The 27,167-nt window shown below is 49.0% G+C and overlaps 1 long non-coding RNA gene across 1 annotated transcript in view; it reads right to left on the reverse strand.

The window, feature by feature from the left end:
- Positions 1 to 469: 469 nt before the first annotated feature.
- The window catches only part of LOC142585379 (uncharacterized), a 74,186-nt gene continuing 47,488 nt past the window's right edge, over positions 470 to 27,167 (reverse strand). The window contains exon 6 of the long non-coding RNA XR_012829079.1: positions 470 to 572. This is a non-coding gene — a long non-coding RNA (uncharacterized LOC142585379). The remainder of the gene's footprint in view (positions 573 to 27,167) is intronic.

Genomic DNA, 27,167 nt, shown 5'->3' on the forward strand with positions numbered 1-27,167 from the left:
GTATGTATGTATGTGTGTGTATGCATGTGTGTGTGTGTATGCATGTGTATGTGTATGTATGTATGTATGTATGTATGTATGTATGTATGTATGTATGTATGTATGTATGTGTGTGTGTATGCATGTGTGTATGCATGTGTATGTGTATGTATGTGTATGTATGTGTATGTGTGCGTATGTGTATGTGTGTGTATGTATGTATGTATGTATGTATGTATGTATGTATGTACGTACGTATGTATGTGTGTGTATGCATGCATGTATGTATGTATGTATGTATGTGTGTGTGTGTGTGTGTGTGCGTGTGTGTTGCGCAAAATTGCTTTTTTGTAAAAAAAATTGTAAGCGTCGAAATTCACATTTCACGACAAATATTTTGATTTACGGTATTTAGTCATTCACCCTGCTCTTTCCTATCCGCAAAGGCTCCTCGCCTCTGGAAGGGAGAGGGAATCGAATAAACCTTACCAAGGAAGGCAGTTGTTGCCCTGGCGAAGTGTCATATGTCGAAACGTTGGCTCCGGGCTGCTTATAGGATTCCCTTGTTCCCGCGTCATTGATCTAAATAGGCACTGAAAATGGGAATGAGGAGAAAAGTTGAAAAATATGTGAATATGCACGGTGTGTTCAATAATAATAATAATAATAATAATAATAATAATAATAATAATAATAATAATAATAATAATAATAATAATAATAATAATAATAATAATATATCAAAATTCCGCAAACTTCATCTAGTGAGACATATATATAAAGCGGAGAAACTTGAAATGTCCTACATGAAATATGTCCTTTCATTTTCATGGGACTTTTGCAGAGACAACGTAATGGTGAATTCCAATGGCAGATACGGAGCACGTCTCTGCTCCTTGCGGAGCAAGGACGTCTATTCCTTTGGGAGATTGAGAGTGCCTCCCGTATCTTTCATTACCGGATTGCGAGCAGCTCCAACGCTAGATCCACTCCACGGAGCAGCGCTCTCTACTTCGCAAAATAATGATGGAGTCGACCGGAAGTCGCTTGATGTCGGGCCACCAAGAGCCAGCGTATATCGCCATGGCGCGCGCGCCCGTGAACGAGAATCGCGGTCACTCGTAATCAACGAGTGGCGCTTCGCATCGTAAACTTGCGCTTTTACTGCTTCGCTTGCGGAGAGCGATGGTTCATCTATCTCAAATTCCGAATCGACCAGCGGTGACTCAAGCGACGAATTAGAAGCTGCGGAAGCTAATAGCGTATTCGAGCGAGCTTTCGACGTCGCGTTTCGGCCACCGCGCGAAAGTTGCACGTTTCGTCGACGACGTCGTTCGCCAATACTCGGATGAATAGGTAAATAACGGCTGATTTGCGGTCCTTTTCGAAAGTTCGAATTTCGACAGCCTTCACTTTTGTCGACGAAGTGCGAATGCACTTCAGGCAGTCTCGACGTCTTTGCCACCCAACTGATGCTGGGCTTCGCTGCGTCTCCGACGTTTCCGACACACAATCGCGGCGGACAAGAGAAGCAAAGCAGACTTACATACGGTGCCACTTCCATCAGAGCGCCCCCATGAGGCTGAAGAAGAAACGCCAAATTTCTAAACGCAACGCGCGCGCGCGTTCAATCCGAAAACGACGAAGAACGCGAGGAATCCTGCAGGGGCGCTTTCGAAACTGGACGTGCGCTTTTTTTATTTTTATTTTTTAGCGGCCTTCTGCCATTTGCTCTGGCGGCAGTGCCAGTGTTTCAATCGCAGATTTTTCATTCTGCTGCCCTCCACCGTCAGCGGTGTGCTCTGGTGCAGAAATCGTCCGCCACTCCAAATCGGCCTTTGGAATTCGCTACAAGAAATACAAAGGTTTCCCTTAAAAAGAGGCTTAGCTCACGCCAAGTCCAACTTATGCGTTCAAATTTTTATTCAACTTACATTTCCTATTCAAAACACCTAAATACTGTCGTTAAACGGTCACTGAACCGATTTGAATGAACGTGGTTGCATTTAAGAGGAAATTCGGCACTCTACTGACTGTGTAAAGCAGTACTTTGGTTTAAGACCTCCCAGCTTTCACGAGAATTGCCAGAAATAGCTAGGTTAAAGAAATGCAAGTGGAAAGCTTTAGAAATACGCCACTCTGCGCCAGAAACGGATATATATATATATATATTAGAGCATCTGAGGCAGACAAATGTGGCAGTTGAGTTTGCAGTTTAGCAGAATGCGTTGTTGGACAAGTTGGTTCATTGTATTTGGAAAGATTGGATGCGCTTTGTAGACGGTCACAAGGAAGAAGACAGGACAGGCGCCTGTCCTGTCTTCTTCCTTGTGACCGTTTACAAAGCGCATCCAATCTTTCCAAATACAATTGAGTTTGCGGCGTATAGGGGCAATTGCTACAATGTCAACGGGGGGTTTTGCGAAAGTCCTTCTTACAACTCAGCGGTACATGTTTAAGAGCAGCGTATTAAACACATTTTGTGCGCTTTAGATATGTCTCATAATATGCCCTTTATACCAGTGTGACATTATTTTTTTATTTCTGTTCTGCAAAGTTGAAAACTTGACGCTACGTTGCTGTTTTAACTTTTGGGCTTTCGACAATGTCCGTGAAACAAATGGCAGCCAAAATCGAGAATTTTCTCCCAAGGGTTTGTAAATTTCGACTTCTGTGTCCGTTAAATGCGACAAACCTCACGAAATTCGGTGCAGTAGCATCCAAGCAGAACTTTTTTTTTTAGTGCCGGTGTGTTCAGATAGAAGCTTTTGCAGTAAAGTTTTCTCTTAATTAATTAAGCTGCAAAGGGGAAAAAATGTTTGAGGGGCGGGCATATTGCGACCCAGGGTGAGAGGACGGGAGGGGGGTGGTGGGAAGGGGTCACACGTGACTTAGCCTCTCTCTCTCCCCCCTCTCCCCCCCCCTCTCTCTCTCTCTCTCTCTCTCTCTCTCTCTCTCTCTCTCTCTCTCTCTCATTTTTCGTTAATACCACAATTTCGTCGTTCTGAACTGTAAGTTCACCAATCTTTCGTTTTGGACACATTAATGAAACTAACGCGGACCAGCGACGCATCCTACTGCAGTCGCCAAAACTCGTCCGTACAAAGAAATGCACAGATCGCCGCTGTTAAAATACAGCGCGAAACGCGCGCCAGCAATTCAAATCTGCGTCAGCCAAGGAGCGCTTCCCGTGACCGCGTACGTGGAGGCGGTAACGAATCGCGAAGCTAGTCCTTTCACTTTTCGTTCGCTTCTGTTGTTTTATTTCTGCGCGGCGAAATACGGCGCTGTGGCTATCTGAAAATCAGCTCTCTCCTCTTCGCGACGGTTCCAAAATGGCGCCGTTGCGACAACGGAACGTTGCCTCTACTCTCGCACTCCGCAGTGACAAGCACGTCCGAATGCCCGATATTTGTTGACAGCGCACCCAAAAAGTGCCATTTTCTCAACTTATACGTCACTTTTCTCTCTAATATTTGCCCACGTCATAAAGAAACGCCCAGTGATCGCGAAAAAAGAAGATAAGTGCAAGAAATTTTGACCAGTCAGCAGGAGTGGTGGGCGGTAGCTCCACCGCCACCGATGCATCGTGGGGAGAACTCTGACTGCACACTAAACGCGTCACAATCAGCCGTTTTATACGATCTCGCAGGCACGTTTTACAGAACTGTGATGCCTCTTTTCGACACACAATAACGAAGCTGTTTAACTTCGTGATTAAATTCTTTCCAATAATTTAGGAATGTTTCGCAACTCTCACAGAATATCTGAGGGCCTAGTTAACGTTCTGTTTCCGAAAGCCCCTGGAAATCATCTTCCTATCTTAAGTGCGAACAATTTTCATTCCGATCGACTCGGCGATCTTCTAACGTGAACATTTCCACTTCGCACGCGCGTTCGAATAAGAGAATCGTAGTTGGGGCACCGACATAAGGCTTCCTTTTCGATAGGAAAAAGAATTACATCTCACGGGTACCTGTCGTTACCATTTCGAGGAAATGCGAATGAAGTGTTTTATCCTATAATCTTCTCCGCTTCAAGCCGCCGATTTGAGCGCCCCAACGGGGGAACAATTGGTGCTTTTCTTTTTCTGCCTCAAGGCACTAAATGTGCAATAACTGCAACTGAGGGAACGAAGGACGAACATGAAAAGAAACGAAAAAAAAATTGGCGACGGAATGCTGCTCGAAAATAAGTCCCTAATACTATTAAGAACGTTAAAAACTCATGTAAATTGCAGGCGCTGCACTAAACGAGCTTAAGGAACAATCAACGCCTAACACGTTATCCGGCCGTCCTCTCCCGCTCGTTTTAATTTTTTTATGCAGATAAACCGTTTCGCAACCTGCACTCGGGGAACGCCCGGGCGCGAAGCCTGGCTCTTACGAGCGCGCTACCGATTTCGAGCACTTGACGGCGACGAGGCCGCCCGTCGGCTATAAGTTGAGTTTATTGGAAGCGAGCTTCCAAAACTGCAGTCACCGTACATTATGAATCGAGGAGGCGAAAAATGAAGAAGAAACAGACAAGAAGTCGGGGGGACCGATGCAGGATCAAATCCGAAAGACGATGTGGGGGCCGAAGGCGATGACGACTAAGATAAATAAGATAATAGACTCCCGGCTCAGAAATTCAGCAGGTTTAATTTAAGCCGCTCAAGTATACACACGACGGAGAGTGCGCTGTGATAGTACTGAGGCCTTTGCTCATGCTTTTTTTTTTTTGAATATGCCATAAGTGAGACCGACGAATGCACATTAAGTCTCGGTTCGCAGTTAATTTCGCTATATGGCCGTTTCCATTATTCGGCGGATCCGTAACCCTAAGGCGTGTTATAACGCACGATTCTTGACCCATCACCAAAGCGGGCGCGCGTCGCAGTTCTTGAAAGTCTTCGTCGACCCCGTCAGCATCAATATCAGGTGACGGCATGAGTATTCAGTACAAATTTTGGCCACAAAATTGCACTGAACCATGTGTCCTCCGTGTCTCCAAACGTCCAAAAGAGCTCCCGAGGGGCGCGCTGACGTTGAACGTTCGCTACCGAAGTACACTGCTTGGAAACAACCGCGAGCATCACTGGCCGGCACATCTATACGGATTACACGTTCGAGTTTAGCAGCGGTATATTTGCCACTGCGCTCTCGAGTTGCCGGTGGCTCTATAACACCATCAAATTTACTCTTACTATAGAGTGGTCATTCGGTCAACGATGAGCATAGAATGATTTAAGTTCTGCATCGTGGAAACGTACGGTCTCATTGCTCCTTCAAGAAGAAGGATCACGTTGGCGCAACGCAATTCGGCCCCGTTTTACGTCGTTGACCACGTGACAGACGTGTAGTCCGACGGCTGGTATACTGCGCTGTAGATCCCACCACGAACCGAACGACGCTATTATAGACCGTCTGGAATCAGCGCGCGGCGCATTTTCCCCATCATTCAGCCGGCCAGCTGGAACCAAGGAGGGGGGGGGGGGGGGGCTGAAAACAGCGAGGAAAACAGCGTTCGACGAAACCGGCGTGCGAATAGCTCCCAGTATATATAGCGACATGCTCGCTCCTACAAGATTCTCCATTCCTCCTCAGATATATAGACTCTCCGGCGGCTCTCCGAAACACGTCAGGTCACTGGATGCCACCGCTTGCCTATGTCACGTACACTGACGGCCCTTGCCCCGCGGGCTTTCCTTTACGGCTTTCGTCTATATTTTACGACAATGGGGTTCGAGATTGTCACGCGTGACACTTCTTCCTCAATATTTATCTTTTCTCTTCGTCCACGGTTAGAATGAGGGATGAAAAGTAATGGAGGAGGCGATCAAAAAAAGAAGGCGGGGGAATATAAGGAGGCGAACTGATTCGGCCACGCCGTGCTGGAGCGCGATGTTTCGCATTTCTAACGGCACCATTCCTGAGGCTATATACCATCGAACAAGCGAACGCGCTACGCACTTTACATGACCTCTGGCGGACACCGAATTCACCTCCTCTTTCATTCCTAACTGGTTTCACTGCCTTGCCTTCTCGTATATAGCGCAGTCACAATCCAATCCGGCAACTCCTACTCTCGGCGCCTGTCTCACCACATCCTCGAACGACCACGCATAAACTCGCCGAGTCGAGGTACAAAAGCTCATAAACGGTTTCGCTATACGTGTACAGAGGCTGCCGCGCGCTCATCAATATAAATGTCTCCCTTCGTCACAACTTTCCTTTCTTTCTTTCTTTCTTTCTTTCTTTCTTTCTTTCTTTCTTTCTTTCTTTCTTTCTTTCTTTCTTTCTTTCTTTCTGCTTTGCCACCTCCTTTCAATCTGCCCGCCGAGAAGCAGTCGGCAAAGTGAAACAGAACAGCTCTTTGCACACGAAGAATACGTAACGCTGGGGAAAACAACAGAGTCAATGGGAATGAGGAAAGACAAAAAAACGAGAGAATAAATAGGCAGATTTTTTTTTTGCTATAAACTTGAGAAAAAGCGGGTGGCAGCGGCCGAAGCTGCAATGCAATGCTCGCATTTCTCAACTCGCGAATGAAAGACAAAAAAAAAAGAAGAAAACGGGAAACTAAAAGCTGGCGGATATTTATATTGATACGTTCTCACGAGGCCGTTCCTCGGACGCGCGGAGGGGTTGCCATAGTATACTAGGCGCTCACACAAATGTCTGTTTTGCTCAAGGGAGGCACGAAACGGAGAGAGAGAGAGAGAAAGAAAGAAAAATGTCTTGTGAGAGACAAGGAGAAAGCCAAAACAGATGACCAGGGGGGGAGGAGGGAGCCAAAACGCGGAAGTGAGACTATACGTGCGAAAGTGGCCGTGCAAACAAACAAGACATTAAAGAAGGCAACAACGCGCGAAAGCGTCCAAGAATAAGCGCGCCTCCCATACTGCACCCTTCCCCACCCCTACTTTCACACGCTCTCTCTCTCTCTCTCTCTCTCTCTCTCTCTCTCTCTCTCTCTTAGCCCAGTTGTGACGCCTTGCTCCCGGAGATGGTTCCTCGGAGAAATGCGGTCGTTTCCTCAGTCACGTGCCTTTTTTATTGAGTCGCCGCAATATATTTTAAGGCGTCGTTAAAGAGAACTGCTTCGGCCGCCGCTAGCTGGCTATTGTACTGTCTGCATGATGCGAGTGGTGCTTGCTTTTTTTTTTTTTTTGTTCTGACAAAAAACTCCGTCTATTTCTCAGGCCGAGATTTCGGTTATATGGCCTGTTCCGCATCAGTTTTAATCTCTGCCCCTTCCCTAAGTGTTTCCCACTTTCACAGATTCTCCTCCGGTTTGTTCATTTCATTTTTTTTCTATTTCTTTTATTATATTTAGCGAATCTGGCGTCGAAAAAAAAAAAGAACCGGGAGTGAGAATGGAAAGCGAGCCGAGTGATTTAGTTTCATCTCTCGCGACCTACTTGAAGAAATGGGTTTAACGTTCGAATAGTTCTCGGAAGGACATAGCTATGCCGACTCCTTCTTCTTTTTCTTTCTTTCTTTTTTTTTTTTTTTTGCGGAGATAAACAGCTACGAGGCCTTTACGCAGACTCGAAGAGCACCTACTGTTGAAGAAATTCGGAGTTTCGCCTAGCTTTCACGGATCCGATGTTTACATACGTTACACGGAACTGTAGCAGAGGTGACGCGCGCGGCCTGCAAAAAATTAACGAAAGGAAATTCGCCGAACATCACGACACTCCCTAATACTAAATTTGAGCCCAGCTTTGTACGTGTTCTTATTTTGCGATATATTGGCACGCGCGCTGAGTCCGTCTCCTGCGGCACGTTTCAAACTGAGCGAAGTGTGGCGCGACTGCCTCACTAATCGTGAGAGGCAGCGCGTGGGTGATGCGTGGGCGCAATTCACAGCAGCCGCCGCAGACAGACCTCCAAGCCCAGACCACGCGCGCGCTCCTCTGGCGCCATCTCGTAGCCATCGTCGCTACAGTGCGCGTCTTGCGCGGCACTACGCTTTGCTTCGCACGTTTTCGCCACACCCTCCTCCTCCGCTTTCCGCCTCATGCTTGCGCTGCACCCTCATGCTCAGCTATCCTCCTCGCGCTCTTTTCGCACTCGCCGTCTTTTTTTTTTTTATCCCCCGCTGCGCTCGTTCGCTCGGTTACGCCGGGAACGCCGCTGTAGATTGCAACTCAGGGTAAAAGCCTTAGCTGGCTGTCGGAAACGTCGATATATTACCCGCTGACGATGACCCGGTAAAGATAGCCTGGTGACGATGGCTCGATAACAAAAACAACGGCGCGACTACCAAGATTACGACGACATAGACTGCATCGTGGCGGCATACTGGTGTGCGGGAATAAACATTGGCTGGAGGCCAGTAGATGGTAAAATATACGACGATGCCTATACGACAGACATCCCGAAGGTCGGTGCAATTATCAGCTAGTGCCATTAAAAATAAAGGTGTTCTCGTAAAAGGCTGAAGCAGACTGCGTCTGGAATGTGAAAGAAGAGGAAGCAGGTCCTACACGTTTGGCGTGAAAACGACGTGCCTTTCCAGTGGTATCCGGAGTGTGAAAGGGGCCTATGGCGAACTAGTGGAGCTGTTATTGTAAGATCCCATCGTACACAAACCAGACGTCTCCTCACCTTTCGAGCTCATTCTGACGCGTCGCACTACGCAACGGGCGCAGTTCTATGCCAGGAGCCATCACGACAATCTCATCATCAAAAGCATCACGTTGTTGGATACTTCAGCTACACATTGAAGCCTGCTGAAGTCAATTATGCTACCGCAAAAAAAGAAGCGCTGGCAGTTTTAAAAGCTGTGCAGTACCTTAGAACCTATCTGGAAGGCGCGAAATTCACCCTTTTTACCGATCGTCCTGCTTTCACTCATCTCTCAGGCACGGCACAACCAAAGGGTTGGAACGCCCTCCCCCGCCCCCCCCTCGAGATGGTTTAATCACGTACAACAGTTTGACGTTGGCGTATCACATCAGTCTGGCCCACTACTGACAGATGCGGACTCAATGTCTAGATTACTTGTCCGCGAGACAAATGATGACCCAAGAGGAATGAATCACATCAATTCTGGGAATGCACTGAGGAAATGAAGTTTATGGGCGAAAATATCATGTGCCATCGACAATAGTTCCCAAGACACTTCGACTATACCACGACAGTCCAGAGTCGATGGGGGGGGGGGGGTGCATGACGGCTTCTGGCACACTTACGACAAACTGCTGAAAAGTTTACTTGACCAAATATTAAGGACGACATCAGAGACTACATTCGCACATTATACATACGTCAAGTGAACAAAGCGAAATTCAAGCAAGCTACAGATGTGATGATAACCTCAAAACATTCACGCATCCCCTTTGTAGTCATCCAATTAAACTTCGCGGAACTTAAAATGAAGGGAGACGGCGCAATGAAAACTCACGCATTTTTAATCAGTATCAACGAATGCACAAGTATCATCACCGTTAAAACATGAAAAGAAGACGCAAACGGTGTCATTGCTGTTCTTCAAGCTGAATGCTTCCAAACTACTAAGAAGATAGTGTGTGACAATGGCCCTGCGTTTCGGAGCAAACAGTTAGCCAACAAAATAAGAGATCATGGGATTAGAGAAACATTGTGTTCACCATACCGTCCTGCAGCAAACGTTCTTGCCAAATGTGCTTAAAGGGCCCCTCACCAGGTATGGTCACTTTGAGCTGACAAGCGCAGGCATACATTGCGCGATAACGATCGTGTCTGCAAAGTATTACATCGCTACACGCCGCGAAAAGATCTGAAATTTCATACCGAACGCCGTTTTTTCCTTCTCCTCACGGTCGAAGCGCTCCAAGCCGGAGGATGACGTACTCGTGTGCCTGTGCCTACGTACTGGTGTCCGCAGTGTGACGGCGCCTGTGGTGACACGTGACTTCGAGAATTATTCAAGACAACATCGGTTATCTGTGCGATCTGTTGCTTAAGTTGACGAATTAAGTTTAGAGAAATAATAAAGCACGCAAACGGAATGCATGCGTGTTTTTTTTTTTTACTTCGCGCCGAAGCAAGAGATGTACTTCCACTTCGTCTGCTCATTCCCACGGTCGTGCGGTCACGTGCGCAGGTACCGAAACTATGTCATTTTCTACCGTATCTCAGCACGTGATCATGCTCTGCGATCCGCTTGTTCTACCTCAGTATTCGTGAAGCAATGAATTATACCATTAGTGATGTTTCCTTGTGTACAGCGCGCAAAATCGTGCGCTGCGTGAACGAGACAACAGCCGGCGTGCGACGCCGTCAACGGAAGTGCGTAGCGCCGAAAAAAAAAAGACGAGGAGAAAAAAAAATGGAGGCGGGGCCTGTGACGTATGCGTCACGCGATCCTCGAGGTCCGGTATGGGAGAACGCAGAGAAGCAATTTCGCTTGCGGAGGCTAGACGGGGTGAGTGGAGAGAGCGTCTTGCTTGGCAGTGGAGCCCACCTGCTGCGTCTGCGTCAAAACTAAAATCTCTAATAGTCACTCACCTGAAAAATTGATAAAACGTGTGACCGCGTGAAAAATTAACCATGTGACAAACGATGAAATAGACAGAACAGGTTGTTTGGATCGCACCGCTGGCGCGATCGGTTGGGAACTCGGCGCTGACGCCCGTGGTTGTACCTGGGTCGCAAGCCCCAAGGGTAGCGTTGGCCTGGCGGCCTGGGGTACAACTGGAAGCATCCGAAGGTCCCGGCAAAGCATGAGTCGACTGGTAACAACAAAACAACTTGTTTATTTTAACATTGCAAAGAGTTGGCGGTCAGGTTGACCGAAGTAGAGAGACGGGAGAGCACTTTACTCAACAGAAGAAATCGGAGCCCTCCCTTTGGCGTCCGGGGGCAGCTGTCTTTATACTCTCGCAGTTGAGGGCAAGAAGGAACCCCTCAATAGACGAGCACGTGAACGTACAATGTCGTAGCGCTGTCGTAGCACAATGTCGTAGCACAATGTCGTAGCACACTGTCGTAGCGCTGCCGGTCGGGCACAATGACTGTAATGAGAGGGTGATCCCTGCTTTCGCATCGCCTGGTTCGGGCACAATGACTGGAAGGAGAGGGTGCCCCTGCTGTCGCATCGCCTGGTTCAGGCACAATGACTGGAAGGAGAGGGTGATCCTTTGCGGTCGCATCGCCGCAGTCGCGCCTGGAAACACCTGGCGGGGAGCGTTGCGGCGACGACGATCGGGCCAAAATGTCTGCCGCCCCGCCGCAGTCGCGCCGGCAAAACCACGTGTCGCAGGCGAAACGCAACAGACCGCCCCGCCGGGGAAAGGAGATCCCGATGGACAGGGGACTGCATCCGCTGTCCGGAGGGATGTCGCTCGATGATGCTCATAACCGAAGTCGGGCGTCCCTCGACGTTTCTTGAGCGCAGCGCACAGAGAAGGCCTCGTTCTCTCGTTCAGGTTCGCACGGGACACTGCAAAGTGACTTCGGGAGAGTTCACATTTTTGTTCTCGTTCCCGGCAAGCGTTAGAACTACGCTGAAACTCAACCGCTCAGTCAGCAAGCACGGCACAACCCTCACTAAGCCCTGCCAGGCTCTTTCCCCTTTTTATACCACTGCCTAGTTCCCTACAGTAGTCTAGCATCACTCAGAACGCGTCCACAAATTGAAAAATTGCACTAGAAAGCCTATCATCACTTTGAAACACTAAACAAAAGCAATATGTTAAAAAAAATCCTGCCTCAGGAAGAAAAACATCAGTAACAAACAATTTTGAGGCTGATTCTTACGTTAGGGGCTTCGACTTAAGCCATCGGCGTTACCGTTGAGACTCCCCTTTTTGTAACGCACCTCAAAGGAATATTGTTGTAACGCGAGGCTCCAGCGCAGGAGGCGGCCATTTTTGGGAGAGATGGTCTGCAGCCATTGGAGAGGGCAGTGATCCGTCTCAATGATAAACCTCGAGCCGGCTAGATAGCATGACAATTTCTGAACGGCCCACACGAGACACGCACACTCTTTCTCGGTGGCGCTATACGCCTGCTCACGACTGGTCAGCTTACGACTAGCATACAGGACGGGGTGTTCTACTTCTCCATTTTCCCGTTGGCACAGTACAACGCCCATGCCTCGCTCACTAGCATCGCACTGAACAATGAACCCTGTTGTATAGTCTGGCGATCGTAGCACAGGCTGGCTTGTTAGGGCACTCTTTAGGGCGCTAAAAGCTCTTTCCTTTGTCTCGTCCCAGACGACTGTTTGAGGCTCTGTCTTTCTTAGAGCATCCGTCAGGGGAGCCGCGATATCAGAGTACCTAGGGATGTACCTCTGATAGTAGCCGGCGACACCCAAGAACGACCGAATATCGGTCTTTGTGCGCGGTTGCGGAAAGTCTCGCACAGCGGCCACTTTTATTTCAGAGGGGCGGCGACGACCCTGACCAATCACGTGACCGAGGTAGACAACCTCGGCCTGTGCTAACTGGCACTTAGGAGCCTTGACTGTCAAGCCCGCTTCGCGCAGGCGGGTTAGCACTGCCCGCAAGTGTGTCATATGCTCAGACCAGGATGCGGAGAATATCGCTACGTCGTCTAGATACGGTAAAGCGAATTCTTGCTGTCCCCGCAACACTTTATCCATGAGGCTTGAAAAACAGTATGGCGCGTTCTTCAAACCAAAACTCAACACTTTAGGACGGAATGTTCCCATTGGTGAAATGAACGCCGCATACCTACTAGCCTCTTCTGTAAGTGGAACCTGCCAATAACCCCTGACAAGATCTAGGGTGGAAATAAACTGAGCGCTACTAACTTTCTCAAGGCGCTCCTCGATGTTAGGGATCGGATAAATTTGATCCTTAGTGATGGAATTAAGCCTGCGGTAGTCGACGCAAGGACGAGGTTCCTTGCCCGGTACCTCAACTAAAATCAAAGGGGAGGTATAATCACTCTCACCTGCCTCAATAACACCGAGCTGTAGCATTTTCTTTACCTCAGCCTCCATAAGATCGCTCTGGCGGGGTGACACCCGATACGCCTTGGATCGTACTGGCTCTGGGGAGGTAAGTTCTATATCATGAGTAAGTACAGAAGTCCTACCAGGCCTCTCAGAGAACAGACCTTGAAACTCTTGTAATAGCTGGTGTAGTTCGGTTTTCTGCTCGGGCGACAGCGGTGGTTTACTGATAAGGTCACTAATGACTTGACCGGTGTCTTCCCTGTTCGTCACTGAGCCTAGTCCCGGAAGCTCGACCGGAAGCTCTTCAGGAACGTTTACCATCATGCACACCACTGCTTCCCTTTGTCTATAAGGTTTGAGCAGATTACAGTGGTAAACTTGCTGTGCTTTCCGCTTTCCTGGCAGACTTACCACGTAGTTAACGTCCGACAGTTTCTGAACAATTCGTGCTGGGCCCTCCCACTGCACGTCTAGTTTGTTGTTTAGCGATGTGCGCAATATCATGACCTCATCGCCCACCTCAAAACGACGGGCCCTGGCTGTCCGATCATAATAAACCTTGGCCCTCTGCTGGGCCTTTGCCATTGCTTCACCTGACAACTCCTGTGCCCTTCTTAAGCGTTCGAGGAGCTTAAGCACGTACTCCACCACGACTGGGTCGTCGCCCCTGCCTTCCCATGATTCTCGAAGCATGCGAAGCGGAGACCGAAGCGAGCGACCGTACACCAGTTCAGCTGGCGAAAACCCCGTAGCCGCATGCGGCGCGGTCCTTAAAGCAAACATCACCCCAGGCAGACACAGCTCCCAGTCAGTTTGATGTTCAAAACACAAGGCTCTCAACACGCGCTTCATGACGGAGTGGAGCTTCTCAACGGAATTCGACTGTGGGTGGTACACTGAGCTGTGTAGCAGCTTTACCCCACACCTTTCGAGAAAAGTTGTCGTCAAAGCGCTAGTAAACACTGTGCCCTGATCTGATTGAATTTCAGCAGGGAAACCAACTCGCGCAAATATGGACAGTAGTGCATTAACTATCTCAACTGAGCTGAGTTCTTTAAGCGGCACTGCTTCAGGGAACTTTGTCGCTGGGCAGATCACAGTCAAAATGTGTCTGTACCCCGTGGCTGTTACCGGCAGAGGTCCCACTGTATCAATAACGAGCCGTCTAAAAGGCTCCGTTATGATAGGTACCAATTTCAACGGCGCCCTTGATTTGTCCCCTGGTTTGCCCACCCGCTGACAAGTGTCACATGTCCTCACGAAATGGTCTGCGTCCCGAAAACACCCTGGCCAATAGTACTCTTGCAAGAGACGGTCCTTAGTTTTCTTAACTCCTAGGTGTCCGGACCACGAACCCCCGTGTGACAAGCGCAACAGATCTTGACGATAGCATTGAGGCACGATCAGCTGATCGAACTCCACTCCTCTGCGGTCTAGATACTTCCGGTACAGGACTCCACCTCTTTCCACAAAACGCGCATTTTTCCTGGCGATACCTTCCTTGACATTGCAGCGTATGTTTTCTAGGCTACCATCCTTCTTTTGCTCGGCTATCAAAGCCGACCGGCTGACTTTTAGCAACCTATCAAGTCCGTCTGACGTAGGCGCGATGAGCAAATCAGTAGATAGCTCTTCTAACTTTCCCGTGTCGGGCGTTTCCTCTCCAGTATCTGGCGCCTTTAACGTTACAGACTCAAGTTTATTCAGTTCGGGCGTGCTCTGAATATCAGCTTGCTGCGCCTCTGACCCTTTTTCGTTGTTTGATAACGTCGGCCCCGCAACTACCGCCTTTGCAGCGAGCTCCCGAACCTTCGATCTGGTTAAGGCCTGAACACTAGCTTCACCAAACAAAAGCCCCTTCTCGCGCAGGAGGTGATCGGACCTGTTTGAAAATAGGTACGGGTACTGGGGTGGCAGCATAGATGACACTGCCGCCTCCGTCTCAAGCGCTCCGAAAGGTCCTTCAATAAGCACTTTTGCTACCGGCAGACACACGCTATGAGCTTCCACGGCTTGCTTGATCCATGCGCACTCGCCCGTGAACATATGGGGTTCTACGTAAGACGGGTGAACTACATCCATCGTAGCTGCGGAATCGCGAAGCACTCGGCACTCTTTCCCGTTCACGAGGAGGTCTCGCATGTAAGGCTCGAGAAGCTTCATGTTCTCGTCAGTGCTGCCTATGGAAAAAAACACAACTTTTGGTGTTGTTTCCGGACACTGCGCCGAAAAGTGACCCGGCTTCTGGCACGTATAACAAACGCGCGCTTGCCTCATCTCGAACCGCTTTCTGCGTTCGGCTTCGGCTGCCGCCGTCTCCTTAGGTTCGGTCGCACTGCTTCCACTCGCATCCGCACTACGCGTGTTCCCCTTTGCTCTCATGGGTGTGAACTTCGGCCTCTCAAACTTCGAGCCAAATTCACCCTTTTGACCGTCCTTAGCTCCGCGAGCCCGACGCGTCACAAACTCCTCGGCTAGCTCAGCGGCTTTAGCCACCGTACAAACGTCTGGCCTATCCAAGACCCAGTATCGCACGTTCTCCGGTAACCGACTATAAAACTGTTCTAGCCCGAAACACTGCAGAACTTTATCGTGGTCACCAAACGCTTTCTCTTCTTTGAGCCACTCCTGCATGTTCGACATAAGCCTATACGCAAACTCTGTATATGACTCACTTTTGCCTTTCTCATTTTCCCGAAACTTCCGACGGAACGCCTCCGCAGACAGCCGGTACTTTTTTAGAAGACTCGATTTCACTGTGTCGAAGTCCTCTGCCTCCTCTCTATCCAAGCGAGCGACTACGTCGGCCGCCTCGCCGGGTAACAAAGTGAGCAAGCGCTGTGGCCACGTTTCCCGAGAGAACCCCTGCTTCTCGCACGTTCGCTCAAAGTTAACCAGGAACAAACCAATGTCCTCTCCAAGCTTAAACGGCCGCATCAGGTCAGTCATTTTGAACAATACTCGTTCTCCTGCACCGTGTGCCTGACTTCCATTACGAGCGCGTTCCATCTCTACCTCGAGACGCTTCATTTCCAAAGCGTGTTCGCGCTCTTCTTTTTCTTTCTGCTCTTTAAGTTCGCGCTCCTGTTTCTCTTTTTGCTCTTTAAGTTCGCGCTCCTGTTTCTCTTTTTGCTCTTTAAGTTCGCGCTCCTGTCTTTTTGACCTCTCCTCAATAGTCTCAAGGCATTCCGACAGCTCGTCATCCTCAGCCTCTAACTCAAGAATAGCCTTTAGCAGTTCTGGTTTTCTGAGTTTGTCCGAGACATCCAGACCCAACTCTCTTGCAAGCTCCAACAATTTCGGTTTGCGCAACGACTTCAAATCCATGGCTGCTCTGAATGCTGCTTTCTCTACTGCTTACTATTGTCTTGCCGCAAACTAACCCGGCAGCAACGACAACCACAATTACCAGCTCTGTTTCTGACACTAACAAAAGCCTGGCAAAGCTCAGAAGAAGAAAGTCCCGCACTCACCAAACCTCGCAGCCAAGAGTCCAGCGCAGTCGTTCCGCTGCAGGCAACCAGTCATCACACAGGGCTCGTTGCACTGCTCCCGGATCGTCGTTGAGCTGCTCAGCATACAGTCAACTGCATATCTTCGCTGCTGGCCTCCGTTGTCGCGATCTCACCGCTGGCAGACAGTTGTTTGGAGTCGGAGGCGATCTCACCGCTGCCAACCAGATGTTTGGATCGCACCGCTGGTACGATCGGTTGTTGGGAACTCGGCGCTGACGCCCGTGGTTGTACCTGGGTCGCAAGCCCCAAGGGTAGCGTTGGCCTGGCGGCCTGGGGTACAACTGGAAGCATCCGAAGGTCCCGGCAAAGCATGAGTCGACTGGTAACAACAAAACAACTTGTTTATTTTAACATTGCAAAGAGTTGGCGGTCAGGTTGACCGAAGTAGAGAGACGGGAGAGCACTTTACTCAACAGAAGAAATCGGAGCCCTCCCTTTGGCGTCCGGGGGCAGCTGTCTTTATACTCTCGCAGTTGAGGGCAAGAAGGAACCCCTCAATAGACGAGCACGTGAACGTACAATGTCGTAGCGCTGTCGTAGCACAATGTCGTAGCACAATGTCGTAGCACAATGTCGTAGCACACTGTCGTAGCGCTGCCGGTCGGGCACAATGACTGTAATGAGAGGGTGATCCCTGCTTTCGCATCGCCTGGTTCGGGCACAATGACTGGAAGGAGAGGGTGCCCCTGCTGTCGCATCGCCTGGTTCAGGCACAATGACTGGAAGGAGAGGGTGATCCTTTGCGGTCGCATCGCCGCAGTCGCGCCTGGAAACACCTGGCGGGGAGCGTTGCGGCGACGACGATCGGGCCAAAATGTCTGCCGCCCCGCCGCAGTCGCGCCGGCAAAACCACGTGTCGCAGGCGAAACGCAACAAGGTGAACGATAAAGGGTGTAAAGAACAGCGTCTGCGTTCTTTGTGATTTATATATGATTCCTGAGTGGTCGATGGATTGCTGTATTTTACTTCTAACGTATCGTGTGTGATTCGGCTCGATTGACCAACATAAGGCAGGCTTGTTGCGAAAATAAACTTAGTTGTGAGTGGCGCCGGTCCTGTCGTTTGTGTCCTTCTTCAGTCCTGGTCTTTTGCGCCTCGCATTTGCTTATTCAAGCATGAACCAACTAGCCCAGGCAAGAATATTAAACAAAAGAAGCCTGGGAGGGTGAAGCAGACAGCGTCTCGAATGTGAAAGAGGAGGCAGAGGGGTCGCCGGAGAATAAGCTAAAAAGGCAGTCAACACCCGTCTTACCGAGTTTATGTCAGGTAGTTAGTTATCTTACCGGGACCGCTCCACAGGTGTGTCGTAATTCGCTTATTCTACGTGCCGGTGTATTCGAGGCAGCGCAACGCTCAATAGACATGACGATTATCATTTCCTTAATCTCTAACCACTCGAAATCTTCAATAACCACGAACTATAGATCGAAACTCGACCTTGTATCCTGCGCCGTTTTCAGTATGAAAACTATAAGCAACAAACCCACGTCAACGTTTTATCGAGCCCGTCATCTGACAGTATCGACCATATTAAGGAAAACGTCACAGAGGAAGTCATCCGTTAGTTTTTCGCACTTCGAACTGCTGACAGCTTCTTTCGCAGTCCGCATCGTCGCTCTCGACGGCTACGGACAGGATAGACACGGATGCAGCTCCACTGACCATATCAAGTCCCGCCCCCATGCGTGTCGTGTCACGCCGTACGTTACTAAACCATGACACAAACCCCACCAACGCTTGGCCGTACAACGCACCGTACCACGTTTTGCCGTACCTCGCGCCTGCGTCACCTCCAGCTGAACGACAAGGTTCATTACCAACGTGGGATCGACTTTTTCCCATAAGTAAACCTAGTCACTTGTCTTCCGCTTCGATCAACCCTACTTTCAGAAAAGCGTCGAGAATGCTTACGAAATTGGTGAAGAGCAAAATAAGAAAATTCAAACACAGCTTCACTGACTTGCAGTTTGCTGACACCTGACCCTCACGGTCCATTATCATTCGTCCTCCGGTTTTTCTTACTCAGGGTAGAGTCGAATTGCCTGTTCATCCGTAAACTGCCACCGATGACGAAGTCTGCCGCAACTCAAGCATTCAAAGCGAGTAGAGCATCTAAAGAAAAGTGGCACAGAATGTGCACTATTTGCGAGGCCAAATCGGATGTCAATTTCTCCGTTCATGAAAGAGGGGAAGGAAATAAAAAAAAGCGGCGGCTTATAGGGGTTTTCAACTATTTCACGATACAGCCGTCAGGTGGCAGCCCAAACCGCGTTTCTTCCGCCGTACAAATGTTCAATCCGTCTCTCAGTAGGCGATCCCCTACAGTTCACCTCTGATCGCCCTGCGCGCGACTCTGACTGAATGGAAGCTTGACGCAAAGATTAGTACCTCACAATGGACAAGCACCCCCGCTTCTTTCTTATGAACACGCAGCCGGTTCCTTTTTATACGGATTGGCTGAACACGAGACCCAGCCTTCGCCAAAACTACACGGAACTGGTGAGAAGTATGGGAAGGGCGCTTCGAGAGCCTCGCGCAGTTCGCTCAAACAAGAGTCCGAAAGAAAGTAAAAAAAAAAAAGGAAAAAAGCGCGCTAGTTCTTTCATCGGGACCTCATCAGGGGCGCGAGCTCGGGAACCTGCAAGGGGGTATGCAGCTGGACGTTGGGAACCATGGAGCTGGAGCACACATCTCCAGCGTTAGGCCTGCAAGGCTAGTAGTAGTGCTGAGAGAGCGCGTTAGAAAAGCACGAGGAGAGAGAACGATAAAAACCTATAGAACCCGACACTGCAGACGGCGAGATTGAGCTGGATGCAATAAGAAAAACGACCTCACTCGAAAGCACCGAGAAAGGAAGGTTGCACGTGGGGGGAAAGGGAGGGAGAAAGAGAAGGAAGAGAGGGAGGGAGGAGTGTTAGGCACGTGTAGAATACGGTAAGAAAACGCGCTGTCTTATCCGAAAGCTTAGAAGCACACAAAGAGGTGGGTGAAGTACGGAGGGAGGGGGAGGGAGGGGATCGGTCTCGGGCGCAATATGAGGGGGCCCCTTCCTCGGCCACCGGCACGAGACGTTCCACTGATTTGCATGTCCGCAAACAGGGTTTTCCCAAATGCAAACACGGGGCTCGGACCGGGTGCCGGCTTCGAGAAGGAGGAGATGATGAAGACGAAGCGAAAGGAAAAGAAAAGGTGGTGGGCTACTGCTAGCGCTGTCTTGTGCTAGGGACCAGTTCCGCTTCGTTTTCCATTTCCCGGAGCCCATGGGGACGCTCTTCCCTGCCAGGCCTGGCAGGTTTGAGCATTCATGCATTCTTGCACGCGGCACTTGCTGTACACGCATGCACTCGCCTGCACAAAGGTCAGCGTTTATTTTGCAGCACTTTGTGAAAATGGCGTTCACCGGCTCTCTTCTTACCATGTTCTCACTCAAAGTTTACAGTGTGGTCGCATTTTATGGTCCATATAGTTCAACATAACACTTAGCGCGATTGACTCTCCAGTTTTTTTCGAGACAACAATAAACAAAGAAGAAGAAAAAGAAAAAAAAGCTAATTTGCCTTAATCTGCGCACCTCATGCTTTCCACGTCCGACCGTCCAGCGAGCAGCGGATACCAATCTCGGACGTCGTGCCTTGCCGTAGCAAACGACGGAAACGGCCAGGTGACGTCAAAGGCACCATGTTTTGGGCACCCGTTACGACGAGAGGCCTAGACAAAAGCGATTTAGCATGGTTTTTTTTTTGTAATTCGAAACCATTATATGCCTCAGGAGGCGGAAAATCCGGCGTCGTGATCACGCAGTGGTCCAAGAATGCTGCGAAGCCTCGACCGTTTGTGGGAGTCGAACCCGTATTTGGTGTTAAGGCGAAGTTAATTAAGGCATAGTTAATTAATGTATAGTTGATTAAGGTACTATAATCCATGGCCTTTGTTTTTAATTAAGGTGGAGTTAATTAAGGCCCTGTTGATTAAGAAATAGTTTATAATTAAGACGAAGTTAATTGAAGGACACTTGATTAAGGCATTCGAACCCACGACCTTCGGTGGGAGTCGCACCCACGACCTTTGGCTTTAATTATGGGGAAGTTCAATTAAGGCGACTGAAATAGCAGAGGCATAGCGCGGTGTTCGCAATGCTTTCGCATTCATCCACGTAGCGAAAACTAAGTGCTCCTTCAATTTTTTTTTTTTAGAACCATGCAAGTAACCGAGACACGTGCTGCATCGAACGATTCGGACGCAATATGCGATCTTGCTGCGAAATTCGAGCAAGAACACAGCAGAGGTATGGACAGCATTTTTCTTATGATCCAAAGAACAGTCAGGTCGGCTAATTGGCACCACATAGCTACCGCATCCCGAGCGTACTTTCGAAAGCCCCCACTAGGCGGCTCTATAGGCGGTGAACTGATATCTGCCCAGGGATCGACTTAGGCACTTCTGGCCTCCTTGAAGCCCTTGGGTTCAGCGAGAGCAATGGGAAAGCAAACATTTCCGCAAGAGAGATTAGTATGAGGCGATTGGAAGATTAGTGAAACTAGGGAACCGACAAACAACGGAGGCGTACAAAAGCAAAGTTGCCAATAGGGGTTCAAAAAGTTTGGTGATAAGATTTTTTTTTAAGATAGGTAGGACCTTAGGCAATATAACAACAACAGCTTGGTGGCGCAACCCACCGCCCCGTTTCCAAGGGGCCGTTCATAGCATCCGTCCGTCCGTCCGTCCAACCATACATACACGCATAGACCACCTGGACAAGCGCCAATCTCCTGAAAATTAAAATTCTTGAAAACTGGCTCACACATGTGCACTGTGTGACGTAAAATGTATTAGTGAGACGTTGACACTTTGCGCGACTACGTAACGCCTTCGCAGACTGTGTGACAGAGACAGTTTGGTATTGTTTTTTTTTCTCTCATCTTTCGCACTCATTTCCCTCTTCCTTTGTACAAGGTAGCACACCGGAGATATCCTCTGGTTAACCTCCCTGTCTTTCTTTTGTCTTTATCTTTCTCTCCTTCGACTAAGCGATAACGTTTTTAGTGTTTTGCGAGTCAACAACTGACCACTAGATTTTGCTACAATTGCTGCTGCGTGCTGTCATACACCGATGTTCCGCAAAAATAAAGTATGTGTGTGAACGAGCTGTACACGCATACGTTTAACACAATTCACAAATTTTATGCAGCAAGGGAAACTTTTTTCATTTAAAGAAAGTTCGTGGACACACTCTTTTTATTACGAGGAAGACAGTCGGACGCGTAGGGATATAGTGCATTAGAACACAGCCGTTTATTATCATTATTATTCTTTGTTCATGAATTACCCCTTAATACAATTACCCTGAAAAGTATCCCAGTGCGGACTGCCTTAGTCAATGTTGACTAGCGGCAACATTGGACCATGTGTTGTGGGAGTGTGAAGCCATCGGCTCCTCCTTCAGCGAGTACAGGTGGGCTGCGCTCTTGGGCAGCCCCGAACTCAACGACCAAACCCTGGCCGTCCAGAGTGCCCGCGATCGGGCCGTCAAGCTCGGTTTGGCGGTCCCTACCTGGGACTAGCCGGGTGGCGCGGCGTCTCCCCTGCGTCTTCTCTGGAGCTAATAAAGTTATTTCACTCACTCACTGACTCACTCAGCTTATTCCGCTGTTTCATTGTGCGAACAAAAAAAAAATGTGTTGGCATACATGTTCGTCTTGGCAGGGTACTCCAGGATTTTTCGACTATGACCAGTACGCTTTGAAACGTAACGAGATTTCCGTAGGTGAATTTCCCCATGAATTCCAGTTTTGTTGCAGTGAATCGAATATAAAAATTTTAATCTCAGTTTCTTGCGGCGGGCAGAGAGAGATTCCCATCCAAGTTCAGCCTTCATTGCAGCGCAGCTCTCCCTCCTTCCTTACCGCCACAAGACCAATCTGGCAGCACGGTTTTGTATTTGTTCTAGAGCGGCAACGAAGGTTACCTCGGCGGGGTCCCGCAGAACACAGCCATATTAGTTGTCGAACACAAGTAGTATATGCCATACGCTTTAAGTACGCCTGCGAAAATCGCAGGCTTCTTTGAATGAAATTCAAAGCTTTACCAGCTTTGGCAATGGTAATTTCTACCTGAGGCTTCCGCGAACATCCAGACGACAGCAGCACACCTACATACCTATACATACTATATTGCTTCAATAGTAAGTTGTTAAGATGGTACCGTGACTGAATTGGTTTGTTCTTTTTAGTAAATGAGAGATGTACACGCTTTGTTATTTTCAAATTCATTTTCCATTTCATACGCCAGTCATGAACAAATGATAAGTCGTTCTGAAGTTCAACTGCACCATTGTGGTGTGCAATCTTTTTGTACACGACACAGTCATCCGCGAACAACCGCGTAGAAAATGAAATCCGGGCAGAAACGTCATTAATATAGGTTTAAAAATACTAGCGGACCCAGAAAGGAGCCCTGTGGGACTCCTGACGTAGCATCTGCATATTCGAAGCATTTTCCATTTAGTGTAACAAATTGTCTTTTTTGGGAAGGGTAACATGCAATCCATTGAAAGACAGTCGTATCAATGTTTAGGGTATTAAGCCTAAACAACAAGAGTGAATGTGACACCGGGTCAAAGGCTTCCCGAAAATTCCGGAAAACACCGTCTACCTGTACTCCTGCATCTACGCTCGATATTGTCATGATAAAACTCAACTAGTTGCGTTGTGCGAGCCAGTCCCCTACGATCAGTTTCGTAACTATCGCTTTCCGTGACCGCGTTGACCGGGTGGGCCAGTGGAAGTGAATGCGATGAAAACAACTACATACATACCAACACTGATTCTTTCACGTCGCATAGTTCTGGATTACACCTTCAGGGTACCTGCCGAAACAACCAGCGTCACGCTGGTTGTTTCGTCAACTGGTGTAAGTTAAAGTGTCTCAGAATTTGGTCGCGAAATAACCTCGGCATGGTCGACCGAGTTATCGCTGTTTTCTGTACCATATAAGGCGCTACTTATAACATATTGATTGTTATGTTATGTATCCAACGAAGCCATATGCGTTGTGAAAATGACGCCGTCAGAAATAGTGTGTAGCCACTGGGTCAACAAACCAGGTTTAGGCTTAGGTTAGGTTTGGTTAGGTATAGTTACGTTAGGCTTGCAGTAGCTTTCAATCATCCTAGACGCACACAAGCAATTTGACGCAGTATGTCTTATTTTTTTCGCGTGCTGACTCGAGCCCTCTCTTCGCGCCGCTGAAGACATCGAGTCCTCTTTACTCGCCGAAGAACGGTGAAACAATTTTGCGAGCGAATCATCGATTAACCAGAAAAAAAAAAACTCAAGCAAGTAAGTTGTTAGAAGTCAGCATCGATAGTCAATTACGAGTTCCTTGGAGAAGGCAATAGCCCTCTCGAAACCTTCTCCGTTGCACACCTTCCGAATGTTGTCTTGTTGCGACATAAATACGGCACGGGAGAGAGTACGTTAGTACATTCAAGCTTTAAAGGGGCCCTGAACGACCCATCGGGCTTGGTTAAATAACGTAGTTCGCGGGTAGCATACGCTGCTGTGAACATCTCAGCCATGTTTTGCTGTCGTACGCGATGCCTAGAGCTCGCATGTTGAGCGCGAAGTCGCCCTTCTCTCAAACGCTCTCTTTTCAAACGGAAGCTTACTCCTCACTCTCTTCTGGGCGCTTTATTTCGTCATGAAGCGGATTACCATACGCGGCTGCTATTGGTAGCTGCGGTCGGGTATGTAGCGCAGATACCGCGGCCGCCGCGGGGTGCCGCCACGAGTCCACTGGCTAAGCATGCGCACTGCGGCTTGCTGAGGACAACCGCGTCTGGCTTAGTTTAGCGCGTCGTAGGCACCAAAATCAAAAGTTGTGGCGTCCACGTTAACATCCGAAATCAAATTTGAACTGCGCGCCACAATGAGAATTAGAAGATGGAGCGTTGTGGGCACGCCCCCTTGAGCCATCATAGCCTTTGCAGTGCAAGGCATTGGAGAAGGAGCGGGAGCACAGCGGAGGCGGTGTTTGATTGCCAATAACTCTGCTTCTGGTGAACGCAACGAAGCACTTTTTGCAGCAAGGTATTCCTGAAATAGTCTATTTTCACTTCAAATTCCTTTATCCACTTCGATAAAGTGGTGGTTCAGGGCCAGTTTCACCTGGTTGTACTCAAGTGGGAGACCACCATTCGCCTTGATTGCATCGGTCGTCGAGCGAAGTGCACTGAATATTTGCTGCAGACAGAAATCGTAAAGCACCGGGCTGTAGTACAGTGAATTTCAATGCAACGCGCTGCACGATTTATTGCTCCCATAGTAATCAATAACCGTTCAAGTATCTCGTATTAAATTCGTTCTATGCAGTGCTAAATTGTGACCCGGCTCGTGAGCGTCGTACGACGTGGCACTTATTTGTATTGTGGTAAGGTTATACTTTGCCCAACCCACATTAGCGGGGGAAAATGAATCGATAAGCACCGCCATAGGGCTATAATCACGTTTAATCTCATTCGAAGAAAAACATAACCACCGCGATTAACCAACGTAATGAAATTTTGAAAAGACGACCCACTTGGGGAAAGAAAAAGAAGCAATGAAACGAAGGGAGGTTAAGCAAAATTACGCGCACAGTTAGCAGGCTTGGTCAGCAGAAAATATGGCTAACCAAATTAACCAAACTGAACATTTGTTAACTCCGAAGCAAAGGTTCCCCTCGGTTCAGTTAGCTTACGTTAGGTTAACCAAGGTTAGGTATGGTAAGCGAAAGGTTAACCTTGGTTAACCAGAGTTAAACGAGACTTGCGTTTTACTTCAGTGAGCAGTACATGGGCACCAGGTTGGAATTTTAGGCACCTTAATGTGCGTCTTAAACGAGCCCCTTTTTATACGTGTACCTGTTTATACCTGTCGCCAGGACCCAGTGCAGAGTAGCAAACAGTTTCTTTTTGAGGTTGACCCGGATGGACTTTCTCGTTTTCTTTTTCTTTTCCCTACCTTCCCTATCTAATTTTTCACCTTTCTGGAAAGCACTGAAGAGATTAATGAAGGCGTAGACGTTGCAAAAGTCAGCGCAATTAAAGAAAGCAAAACGAGACAATCGACCGCTTGCCGACAAATAAAGTCGGTCGAAAGCGCAGTTGCTGACTAAGCGAGCTCATACATTGCACGGTTACTTACTACGCCAGTTGACAGTTATAAAGCGCGTACCGCACAATTTCTTTTTTTTTTTCCCTTCCCGACAGTCACTCCAGTGTCTGGTTCTTACAGCGTTCATATGTGTTTCAGAGGAAAACTCCGAATTCTCGTTACGTTCTGCTCCTACATACGTTCTGCCCGCACCGTTGTCGTGCGTGCCTGCGGCTTCTGGTGGCGAGTTGCAAACAAGCTAGCGCTGTATACTGCAGTAGACGTTCGTATCCTGACTTCCAAGCGAGCTACACGCTTGTTGCGGCTGGCCGTAACTCGCAGCAAAAGTACAAAAAAAGAAAACGTGCATACCGGGGCACGCAGTGTATCGAAATTCAGAAGCCGGGCGGGAGGCACGGGCAACCGACGTGTCTCGCATTTTCCATTTCTTCGCTCCTAATCGCACGCGCCAGCCATCAGTCAAAGGGGTCGGTATATACCGCCACGTAGGCACGTTCCCATATACAAGCTGTCTCCGGCGAAGTAGTGACAGAGCGCACGCCAGCCGCAATCACTCACCGAACAGCTGGGACCGAAACGAAGACAAGACTTCGATCTCTCGCAACTTCACGCCGATCGGAGAGGAGAAAGAGAGAGAGCAAAAAAAAAAAAAAAGGAAGCAAAATCGGCTGCCGGCGCGTGTTTATCGAGAAACCCCGCGGCGAACGAATAAGCAGCGGTCGCGCGCCGAGCGGACACCGGTACGGTAAGTAGCCCGAATAGGAAATCAAACAGCCGTTCTCGGAGTCCCAACGCCGAGGGTAAGTGAACGGCAGGGCTGTTCTGTTTCGCTCGCATTGCGCCGCTGTCTTTTTTTTTTTTTTTTTTTTCCGCTAGCGTCGCTGCGACCTGCGTAGTCCGAAGCAACAGCCGCAGAGCCGCGTTGAGTTGCCCTGGGCAGGTTATTGCCGCAGAGTCACCACCACCTGCTTCGCACTGCGGCACATATACTATGGCGAATGCGCGCTCGCGCGCATTTGTGTGTTTGCGTGTCTGCGTCTGTACGTGCGTGACAACCCAAGAAACTATAAACGCGGCGCCTGCTATAGTACTAGTACACACGCGTGCGCAACCTTTCGCTTCGGTGGCGCACAAAGAGCTGTGGCCGCCAGGGGCGCTGCATGCAAGGACGTCGTCCCACCTAAAGCTTACGGTGCCCCCCCCCCCCCTCCCACTCCCACTCCCGGTGCAGTCTTGTATACACAAGCGCACGGCGGGAGGCAAACGCAGATGCCAACGGCACGCAGTGCTCGCTCACTGCGTGTGTGTGCCCTCCACCGCCGGCGCATGACGTAGACAAGAGGAACAAAAGAATCGCGGGAAATGGGGGACAGAGGATTTGGCGACGGCGGCGGCGGCGACATTATCGGCGTGTAAATAAAGAAAACCGCGGGGGGGGACTCGCTGAAAAGAGGGGCGGGCGATCCAGGGCTGGACGAAAGGTCCGACAAGGACTACACGTACACTAAGACCTCCCGTAGGGACGTCCGATTCGACGTCGTTGTCCATATGCAACGCCGCCGGATGTCTCTGAAGACCTGTGTATAATATATATATATATATATATATATATATATATATA

The sequence above is a fragment of the Dermacentor variabilis genome, chromosome 6 (assembly GCF_050947875.1).
Source record: "Dermacentor variabilis isolate Ectoservices chromosome 6, ASM5094787v1, whole genome shotgun sequence".
In the NCBI taxonomy this organism is placed as follows: domain Eukaryota; kingdom Metazoa; phylum Arthropoda; class Arachnida; order Ixodida; family Ixodidae; genus Dermacentor; species Dermacentor variabilis.